At 32.2% G+C, this 12,225-nt stretch overlaps 2 protein-coding genes across 2 annotated transcripts in view; both read left to right on the plus strand.

Annotated features, from left to right (window-relative positions):
* LOC127860006 (vacuolar protein sorting-associated protein VTA1 homolog) overlaps positions 1 to 12,225 on the plus strand; it is a 172,804-nt gene that overhangs the window by 91,018 nt on the left and 69,561 nt on the right. The window lies entirely within an intron of this gene.
* The window catches only part of LOC127859597 (uncharacterized), a 57,321-nt gene that overhangs the window by 1,881 nt on the left and 43,215 nt on the right, over positions 1 to 12,225 (plus strand). The gene's annotated exons all lie outside the window — the stretch shown is intronic.

Consider the following 12,225-nt stretch of genomic DNA (forward strand, 5'->3'; position numbering starts at 1 on the left):
AAATTATTCAATCGTTTCTCGTTTCTTCGCTTTATAATTTTCAGGTGTTTAAATCGTCAAAAGATGCATATAATGGCTATTTTAAAGCATGGTAAATGATCAGTTTTAATGTTTCCTCACATACATTATAACTACAACGAAAATTTGCTAATCTGTGACAATTTATTTTTAATTTTGTCAATTTACTAAAACGTTAAAAAGCCCCTTTAAATGTTTACTACAGAGAAGAAAAATATTTTTTCGTTGGATTTACAATAGAATGAAACATACAATTAAAACTTTATGCACACCTACACAATATTCAATAAAATTGTAATCTATAATATTCATACTAGATAAGAAAAACTCATCATAACAAAAATATATAAACAACCTAAGTACGCATGACTTTTCGTTAAACATATGCATGAAATACAACCAAATCATGCGCATAAGCGTCGGAATGCAAAAAAAAATGTATTAATAGATTTGTTTATAAGGAACTTACCACAATTTATTTAATATACACAAGTAACAATTTATACAGTATAAAGTACATATTCGAAATTAACTATACTCATTTTATATAGATATTTTATCTATTGTTAAAACGAAGCCAAGGACAATACCGGATACCCTTTATGTATGCAGCAAAATATAAATGAATAACGAACTCAAATGAAACAGTTTGGAAATCAAACTTTCACCGGAGATGGAAATATGTATGACATATCATAATATCATTGTTACATATAGTTACTTTGTAAACTCGTTATTGAAAATTTTTCTATATATTGATGTTATGGTTTTAAACACCATACCATTATATAAGATATTCAAGATGTGGTTGCAGTACTTAACATCATAAACGGTTAGAACGTTTTTTTTTGTCCAAAAACAATCTGTAAAAGTTATAAGATTCGTCATTGATGCATATTCATTAAATAACTACCAAATCTAACATATTCACCTTCATTTTTAAGCAATTACAAACATTCATTTGTCTGTGTAATGTGTATCAAATACAACTTGTTCCTACTTGCTAAATTGAACTGATGAATATTGACTCTGGGCGATCACCTTCTACCTGTTCTCGAGTTAACGTCATCTTCAATGTTTTCGCATTACAGCTTGAATTATTTTTTTTTTGTAAAATTTATTACGTCTGTAATATAGCGTTTCCAGTTTAAGTAACTATTACACGTATTAATATGCACACAGACAATAACGAAAACCTTTCCTCAAAACAGATTTACATTGATTTCGAAAGTTTCTATTTATTAAAGTGTAAATGATAGGGTTCGCAGCGTTGTTCAGGTAAAATAAATGGTGAATAAAACTTCCCAAAACTTTCTTAAAGTTTGTGTCTTCTTTCAAAATGTCTTCATTAATTGTATTTGTTAATCGAACAATCAAGAATGGCATCCAAGACAGGAAAAGAACTGCTGTGACGCAAAATAATATTTTAGCTGCTTTAAGCCGGCTTTCCATACTGTATGTACCCTTTATCACGGCATTTCCAGCCGTGGATTCAGTTGTATTATTGTCAGCATGTACAATGTGAAATGGCGTAACATTTATGCTTATCGTTTGTGTACATGACAACATGTTCGAATGAGATATACCTACACATTGATTTCTTTTATTAGGAAAGGTATGTTTCCGGGAATTTTCGAAACGTGGCACCGTTAAAAAGTCATTGTTGGTGTGATAAATGTTCGATAACTGGATTGGTTCTCGGGATGTGCTTGGATATACATTTGTGGCACTGCTGGATGCGATCAGTGGTCGTATTATGTTCCGTCTTCTATATGCCACGACAGCTACTTTCCAGTATAGTATTACCATGGCGACAACTTCTGCTAAGAACAGGCCCATAATAAGTGCTCCAAATGCCGCAAGAGTTAATGATGTTTGATACTCTACTTTATAGTGACAATGATACACAAATAATGCAGTATTATCCGTTCTGATCTCAAAAATTGTTGAACCGTAAAATTCCAATAATGGCAAACTCATAAGAAAAGAAAACGCAGTTATCGAGAAAATGCCTTTGCTTACATGATCATCAAACTTCAGGTACTTCAAAGGATGACATATGGCCAAATATCGGTCGATTGCAATAAGAAGAAGCGAAAGCCCAGACATAGACAGATTCCAGTGAATAAAAAACTCGAAGAATTTGCATGTTATCTCCCATGTTTGGCTATGTGGTTGGAACAGTTTATAAATCACGTACGGGTGCATAATTGCACTGGCAATCAAATCCATGATAGCGAGAAGAAGTAAAAAATGTGTGGCCGACTTTTTATTCCCCCGACTTCCATATACAAACAACACGAGTGTATTACCCATGAGACCGACTACCATTAACAAAATCATCATCGCAATAATTGGTGCCTTTACGACTGCATCATTTGCGTTTAGTTCCCGTACTCGTGTGTCCCAGCAAGTTACGTTGATTAAAGCACTGCATATTGACAATGTGTCGTTCTCCATCCTTTTAAGCAACCTTTTATTTTGCGTCCCTATGCAAATCGTGAAACCCTCCCTGAAATAAAAGTGAACATAACGAATAATGGTAAGCTAAGAATAAACAAGCAGATTAACAAAGCAGGAATACAAGGTACCAAACTTTGAGATTGTCGCGTGGTTTGTTATTGTTGTGGGTGTCCGGCGTCTTTTGTCGCATGTCTTTGATCTTATGTCGTCAACAATGGGCCTCAAACAAAATGTCTGCCCATATGTGTGTTACTTCTCGGAACGGTCAAAGCCGCGCATTTCAATATTATGTTGCCCTTTTGTACTGCTTAAAGCATGCTCATGCCGCCGACATGAACACATAGCAACATATTTAATCGAGACGCTGAACGCGTTGACATATTGTTTGCCAAAAAAATATGTAAATGTACACCATTGTCAGTTAAGCAATGTTAACGCAGTATAATGAGTATGATTGTGTGAAATGTAATCAACTTGTGTTTCCTAAGATGGGGATATCATGGGCATTGTTGTTGGCAAAACATGGACACTCAATTGGGTGGATGCTTAATTTAGATATTAGATTAACCAATTATACATGGAATCATGCGAAATGTAACAAACACAATGATAAGCAGATAGTTAGTGCAAACATATATACAAACTTTGTTTCAATTCATCTCAATTAATGTCAAGCTTTTCAAAACAAGAAATTTTATATAATATTTATATACGCCATTATCGGGTATAAACATTGAAGAAAAAAAAATCCAAAGAAAAGAACGTTTACACTATTTACGATGACTTTAACTAAAATTTTCTTGAGGTGTAGTCCATGAAAAAGTATTGGAGTGCAAAAGTTCCATTGTCAGAACTGAACAGGTCGAAAGAAACAAACTTAAACAGTAAATTACCATGTAGAGCCTTGACTCATGAATAATATAACTACACTAAGGATGTAGTATGGTGCGACTTTTTTTAACACAAACTCTAGTTATTATTTTTTTATTAAAGATTCCTTTTTTTGTTAATGAGCTTTTATTTAAACCCATTTCTACAAAGTGTATAGTTAGTTTAATTGTTTATTTGATATTACATTATGTTAGTCCTTTAAATATTAATATTGCGTGATATATTAAAAGTGTTGCTTAAATAAAAGTCGATAAAAGCCAGGCATATCATTCTACAGACATAAACAAACATTTAACACACACAGACACTTACGCAAATGCATGATATGATAAAAAATACACTGTGGACGTCCACAAAAATATACCTTAAATCAATCATAGACACATCAAATAACAATGTCATAATAAACTAAATCTAAAAACTCAATTTAAATTAAGATTTTACTTATTATCTACAAATATATTTACAATAGACCAGTTGAGACGTTATGTTTTTTTTTAAATTTTGCATAAGCTTTCAGTTCCATTCAAAACAAAGATTATTCTTCAACCCTGTTTTTATTTCTATTATTAAAATATTAATATCAGTCATATTAGTTTAAACATATTTATTCGAGAATGCATATACATATATACGAAACAAAAATAACATTTGAATACTCGAGTATTGGTCGTATGAATGCAAAATAGATAGCTTCGAGAGATTTTCTATCAAGCATTGATTTTAGACGTCGCATTATATTAATCCGCTTCCATGCTCTTTCTTTAATAAAAGTTATGTGTTCATGCCAAGTAAAGTCATTTGCCAAATATACGTGTTTGTGATTTTTTTTCAGAGGTATATCAACGCCACTCATTGAGAGTGGAGGGTGGAGCGGTTTATTTGTTTAACGAGATATAAGCATTGATTCTGATTATGAGATATTGAAGTGTACGAGGCATTGATCAGCCCATCGTGAAATTTTATCTTTATCTGATTGCAAAACAATTGCAGTTTCATTGGGTGAGTTCACAACCATTAATAGGCTTGTATCATCGGCAAAAAAGTTTATATTGGCTTGTATGTCAGCTACTATGTCATTTATGTAAACAAGAAAGAGAAGGAGGCCTAATATAGACCCCTGGGGTACACCATCGATGATTTCTACAAGAGATGATTCTGCGCCAGGTATAATTACTTTTTGTTAACGGTCAGCAAGATAATTTGAAAGAAAAGCTAATAACTCCCCCTGAATACCTGCTGCTTTAAATTTGAACAAAAGACCATCATGCCATACTTTCTCAAAGGCTTTACTAATATCAATAACACTACCTTGACTTCTAGACCATGATCAAGAGCTTTACAAAATGTATCATAAATATAGGTTAACTGATTAACTGTCGAGTCACAATGCATAAAGCCAGATTGAGACTGTGTGAAGAATGAGTTAAGACGGAGGAAATTAAAAATATTTTTGAAAATTATTCGTTCAAAGACCTTTTCGATAGTATTACGGAAATACATAGGACGATAATTAAAAACAAGAGCTGGATCACCCTTTTTGATACAGGACACTCATTTACAATTTTCCAACATGAAGGCATTTTACGAGCAGAGCGACAGGATTTAAACAGTCCACATAGAAGAGAGCTTAGTTGAAACATTGCCTTCCCGAGGATACGATTATCGATTCCATCAGGTCCGGAAGCTTTCCCTACCTTAAGACCTTTAATTGCATCTAAGACTTCTTAAGTGATATCAATTTAATTTAAGATGTTATTGTTAGCGGTATGATGAGTTGGAAGATCATGATTTGTTACATCGATTGAGGATTGATTTGCAATATATTAATTAATGATTTCAACTTTGCATGTGTCATTTGTCTCAAATGTGTCTGATTGTTCATCGTATAGGGGTGGAATCGATTTATTTGTATTTGTAGACGTGAAAATGCGCAATGTTTTCCACCAGTCCTTAGAACAGAGCTCAGAGGACTTAAGTTAATGCGCAATGTTCTTAAAGTATTCCAATTTAGAATTTCGTAAAAGTAAGATTACTTCATTTCTAGCACGACGAAAATTTGACCAGTGCAGTTCGGTGTTAACTTGTTAGCTTTTCGATATAATCTTTTTCGATGTCGAATTGTTCTATTAATTTGATTATTCATCCATGGTAATTCACGTGGACGTACGCATATTGTTTTGTTTGGGATTCACGACTTTGCTGTTTGTAAAATAGCATTAGTTATATTTTCAGCATATTTATCAATATCATCATATTTCAAAAGATGCCATTCTGTTTCAGTAAAAAGGAGTCGTAACTTGTCGTAATCACCAATGTCATAACGCCAAATATGCCTTAAAAAAGCTCAATTAGACAAGACTCCTTTTTCCCAAAATGGACGGAAAAAACCCTAAAATGTTCGTTGTTAGTTTGTTCAACATATATCTAAATTATTGTATTTTTTGTAAATAAATGCAAGTGAACGAAATCGTATTATTGTAACACATAATTTAACTTATAACAATAATTCTAATCATTTGCGCCCATCGATGTAATTACATCGATGCTCTAACTGTTCATCGCGCATGTTTGGTCTAGTTCGTAATCTTTTCCACTTAAATGCATAGTGCAAATGTAAAGTTCAATAAAATTTCAGAGGACAGAAAACACACTACCGTATTTTTCGGTGGTAAAGACGCGACTTTTTTCCGAAGCGTCTTATTAATGGACGAAAATGAAAAACATAATATCCTAATTTTTGCGAAAATCCTTGTGCACTTCTCCACGATAAAATCGTAGTCAGTTAGATCTACTGATGATAGCAACCGGGTGTAATCCTCCTGGAAATGGGGCTTTTCACGCATTATGTTATCAAAATAGTTTTTCGACACGGAAAGCTTTTTAACAAATTTATATATAATTCATTACAAATATTAAATATTACAAATAAATGTTTTGTTGAATTCACAGATAAGAATACACATTTATAATCCGAAACACACTTCTGATTGTCTTCTCTAAGCGCGCCGTTTACAAATTCAAGCGTCAAATAAACATTCGGGATTGTTAGCTGATATAAACAGAATGCGTCTTATTTTCCAAATGTCAATGTTGTTAGCCTTTTCGTCGCCGATGCTTACAGGAAACCGTGCTCGCACCTAGCTGTAGGCTCCCGCACCTGAATTAGTGATAATTTCGTGTTGTTTATGCTTTTCGCAGTTTGTACACGGAGTGTCTATTCTCATCTAGAGTCCGTGGATTGTAGCCACGACGAACCCATAATTAATTTTTAATCATTTCACCATATATGTCTACATTTCGAATTTTATATTAAAAAATTAGGCTGCGACCATTTTGATTTGTCGGCATTCTGTTTCATTTCAGACTCTATGCAGTTCTCAGATCATACATATTCTCTGTGATTAATTACTCTAACTTGTTAGTTTCTGACCACGCGTGCTACTGAAAATAGCAAGCGGGATTGTGTTTTATGGCACAAAGAAGCACACAATGGCTTCGACCAGTGTTTTTTTTATCTCTATATGTAAAATAAGCACGTGCAATATCAAATATTATGTTGGTCAGTACAAACGTTCTACCGAAAACCACAGACCGCGTTTTTGTTTTAATGTCCAATCATGCCCTAAACATCCAATATCCTGTGTATAACGACACACAAACTTTAGATAAGCACGTGCCGTCTGTCAAAAAAATGATTTTTATAGATCAGTAAAAATATCGAAGTAACTCACACAGTGAATTCCCGTATATGATCTCGGAAACGAGACGTGCTTAAAACGTTTAAAATAACGATATTTATTGTCAAAATAATTTCTAAAAACAAATGAGAACCATCCAAGATACATCATACACAGACCAAACAAAGTATAAATAATTTTGACAATTTGAATACAAACATTGAATTGTATACGATGATTTTTTGTGCGATCAGTATACAGTACAATAGAAATGTATGAAATTGAATGTAATTTTTTAATAATGAACGAACTAAAAGAGTGTAACGATAAAGCGTGTTTGATTTTTATTTTATTCAAAGGAATTGCCAATGGCAAATAATTCGCGAGATACTCCGGTACTTAAGTTGATATTCACTACAAAACTTTTAATGGAAATTTCATTAAATCTTTAAAAAGAAACATATGCCGAAATTCGTTTGATACTTTGGAAAAAATAGAAAAAGTTTGTGTTTAGGAATTTGAGCACTGTTTCTTCAATAGTTACCAGAAACGGAAATCGGCCATATACGGAATTATCATTGTTTTGACAGTTGACATCCGATGGTAATTGTATGAAGTATGAAGAGAAGCTGACGAAATGTTAACACAATCGCGCAGACGTAAATATATCAGCGTATTATCTGTATCTGTTTCTAATTTTCGTTAATTTTTCAAATTATTTAACATTTGCTATAGTATACAATAAATATTTGTTAATATTTTTACGCGGGTAATCGCCGCGTGTAAAGACGCGGCGTGATTCTGTGGATCGATGCCGAGGCAGAAACAGACGCGGCTGTTTTTATTTTGAGAAAACAGTTTGTGTTTTGAAACATGGCTGGCAAGATTTTGGTGCACCAAATCTTTTTCAGTTTTGTGTCGTTCGGAAACTTGAAAAGAATCACATTATCTTTTCCAGAACGTGATTTACAGCGAAAGGCCGCACAGATAACCATTTTCCCTATTACTGTGAAAACAATTTCACGAAAATATCAATACAAACAGAAAAAATAAAACCAGAATTCTGATCTATCGCTTATGTTCTTAGCGGACGCGAAAATGCTTGTTCAGCTCTGACGTCACACAAAAGGGGAAAACAGGGGAGATAGGCGAATCAACGCTTTGCGAGATACGATCATAAACGTCAACAAAATCATCTTTTTCAGGTTAAACTCAACACACAAACGTGTTTTTCCCGATAATTTAATCATATTTCAATGTAATTAGCGTTTAATATATTGACTTTGGATTTTCTTTAAAATTGAACTTTAATGTGAAAATTTAATTATATTTGGATGTTTCCAGTAGTATTTTTTAATGTGAATTTTTCTTATTTCCATGTATAGTGGGCATTCTTGCAAAAAATGAAATTCATCTTCTAGTGTATTACACGATATGCATTTATTTTCGTTCCTTGGTATTTTGTTTGGTTTATGCCACCTTCCTGTTTCTATGGCTAGTCTGTGTGAAGATGTCCTGAGACGTGTGAATGCTTGTCTGTATTTTTTTATATTTAGACAGTTGAGATAATGTTTGGAGCCAAAGTCATGAAAAAGTATATACGTTGAGGATATGTGGAGTTCATTGTTCAAATTTTGCAAGAAAATATCTTGTGTTCTTTGTTTTAGAGATGATATGAACGATTCTTCATTTTCAACCCCCTGATATAGCCATACATGAAAAAAAGCCTAATTGTTTTAGACATTCTTTATGTGATTATACCCATGATGGTTTGTTTGGGTTAGCTTCTAATTCTATCAACATCATTTTATATGTGATTTTGACTAGTTTGTTCTCAGGGCATTTTAAGATTTTGAACCAGTATCGAATAATATTAGCTATAATTATGCATTTTAAAGGAAATCGACCAAGTTCACTGTTAAAAAAAATATTATGAGTTTGTATCTTGACTCCTTATAACTGTTTGCGAATTTTTAATGTATTGTCTCTAATCTTTTGCTTTTATCAAAGCCCCAGACCTCACTACCATAATTCAAAATTGGTGTTATTAGTTTGTCAAATAGTGATAAAGAGTGTTCAATTGAGATTTCGGTTAATTTATATAAATGTGATTTTAATATAAATATTGCTTTAAAGGCATGGCCTGCAAGTTTATCAAAAGTTAGGTTGAATGATCCTTGTGAGGAAAATGTTATTCCCAAATATTGAAAATTTGTGACAATTTAAAGTTCTTGGTTGCCATATATAAAATGTTGTCCTCTTGGGTTTCTTCCACCTTATTTGAATATTAATACTTTAGTTTTCTCAACATTCAGTGTCAGTTTCCATTTATTACAGTATTGATGCAAAATGTTTAATCCATATTGAAAGATATAGAATATAGAATATACCAGTTTGAGCCATTTTCCATTACATGAAACGATGTTCGTTCTTAACCATGTATGCTTCATACTTTTTAAACACATATAATGTAACAATCCAGTGCATAGTACATTATTTTAATGTGAATCAAAAATAACATTGAAACTAGTTACCTGAATTTCCTTGTCAACATCAAGTTGTTTTCATTGTTCATTCATTCATTTAATAGTGCTGAACAATTACATATTACAGACCAGCCACTGATATCACATGTTTAGGCTAGAAATTTGTTTTCCTTCATACTTTCGATTTTTACTCGATTGTAAATGTTAAAATGCCCTACTTCCGGTTTGAAGATATTGTTTCTTAAATTTAATGTCATAATATAAGAATTCATACACAAAAGAAGCAGCTATCAACTTTGAGTCCTATTTTGCACATTTCCGCCAATTTTGTACAGTTAAAATTGTTTACATCCATTGCTTTTGACTTTAAATTGTCACACTTGTTTCTATGAAATTGACTGCAGCCATCTTGATTTTTACTATGCCCGTTGCTAAGCAACTTATGTCAAGCCGATTTTTAAAGTCGTTGAGCATTATTTTGTATTTGGTTTGCATTAAAGGGGCCTTTTCACAGATTTTGGCATATTTTGAAGTTTGTCATTAAATGCTTGATATTGATAAATGTAAACATTGGATCTTAAAAGCTCCAGTAAAAAATCAAGAATAAAATTAAAAAAAGGAAAAAAGTAGCCGGAACCAGGGTTCGAAGCAGTGACCCCCGGAGTCCTGGAGTTAGTCTGAAGTTCAAACGCATAAGCCCTCTCGGCTATTACGCCGAGTATACACAATTTAAGTATTTTATACCTTATATAAGCAATCTTCGTAGTTTTGTAAATTTAAACGACAAAACAGAACTCTCCAAATTATTCAATCGTTAGGCGTTGCAACGCTTTATAATTTTTAGGTTTTCAAATCGTTAACAGATACATATAATGGCTATATTGGACTATGGTAAATGTTCATCATGTTTTGCCTCACAAATATCATAATTAAAACGAATATTTGCGAATCTGAAACAACTTTTTTCAATTTTGTCAATTTACCAAACCGTGAATAGATCCCTTTAATTGATAAAGTTCTGAAATGATTTCAATTCAAGGCAGAAAACGGGTACCTGCGAGGTATTATTATGTTGTTGCACATTTTAAAGTTGCTTTAACGTTACACATTTTCTATACTTAAAAACATTCATGAGCACCTGTTAAAGGGCAAATAGAATACTGTGTATGATACAGGGCACAATTTGTCTTCGGAGAAGTATATATACCTCAGATTTTCAGTGTAAAACAACAACCTTTCATTGATAGTAAAACTACGTACTGACTTTTTGTTAAAAACTCTGATGCCAACTTGAAGTTTAATATTTTAACACATTGATAGTGAACTTTGCTCGGTGCAACTTTAAAGTAAATTATGAAGAATATATTTCATCATACATGTTATATTATACTCTTTTAAGTTCCTTGCTGGACAATAAATTACATTGAATAACTTAAGTCTCGGTTGACTTACTTTCATGGATAAAATTGACTTGATATTTTAAAGCCACACTGCCAAAACTTTTTACTGAAAGAGAGCTACCAGTTATATCTGGTATAAGACTTGCGCCTGAAGCGGAGCACAACATTATTAGTCAATGCAACTCATCCATCATCATGTGATTTAAAAGCAATAACATTTTTTTTATTTTTGCGGGTCCAGACCACACACAATTAACAATCAGGCTGTCGTTCTGTTTTAACACATGATCGCCAAGACTAGGATGAGTTATAAACCGAATCTAAAAGCTGTTAGTAACAGTAATAAAACAATAGATAATTGTCTTAGGTATCAGAACGTTCTTCTGTTTCAAAAATATATAACATAGTACAGCTTTTAAAGTTTTCTGAAGAAGTTTATGTCTATCATTTTCTTTAAATCAATATAAAATAGTATTCCAACATTTTAAGTATGTTTCGCACAAGACTGGTTTAATTGAGTTTTTTTATTGTGTGAATAACGTTTTTGAGCAAATCCATATTAGATTTGTTTTGTCATTTTTCATTTTTGATCGAGAGCAAAAGGCAAAAATATTCAAAAGACCAAGGGGAGCATAGAATGAAACATCGTTGTCATCAGGTGAGAGATATGTATCATAAGAAAAACTGAGAACGGTTACATTTTATAAAATCGAACACTTAATTGCATTGCAATGCCTTCTTTTAATTACAAAAAAATCTGCAAAGAGAAAAACAAATGTAGGGATTATTATGTGTACCTGTCGGCAACCTCATTTCTCGTTATACACACTGATATAAACCAATTTATTTGAATTGACGTCGTGGTATATTGAAGGTTAAGTGAAATCATTTTTTCAAGTATTTACATATATATTTTATGAACGATTTTTATAGAAATAATATTTATTACTTTTATGACATATAATTCTACTAAAATAATATTGCAATGCATTATAATAAACTACACTCGAATCAACTAGACATGACACACAATTACATAACAAACGCATAACTATCAATTAAGCTGGGAGAACGGGTTATGAAAACTCGTTTTGAAAATAAAATAGCAATGAAAAATATTAAGATATTTTTATTTGAAGTTAGTCACCATCGAACTATTGAATAATATGATGTCAACCAAACCAACAGAATGGTAACTATTTTAGAAAAATAAAATAAAATTAAAACAAATATTTCCTACATCTTGTCCTTGATAAACAGTTGTAGAGATATTCAATGTCATTCATA

The sequence above is a fragment of the Dreissena polymorpha genome, chromosome 15 (genome assembly GCF_020536995.1).
Source record: "Dreissena polymorpha isolate Duluth1 chromosome 15, UMN_Dpol_1.0, whole genome shotgun sequence".
Lineage (NCBI taxonomy): Eukaryota > Metazoa > Mollusca > Bivalvia > Myida > Dreissenidae > Dreissena > Dreissena polymorpha.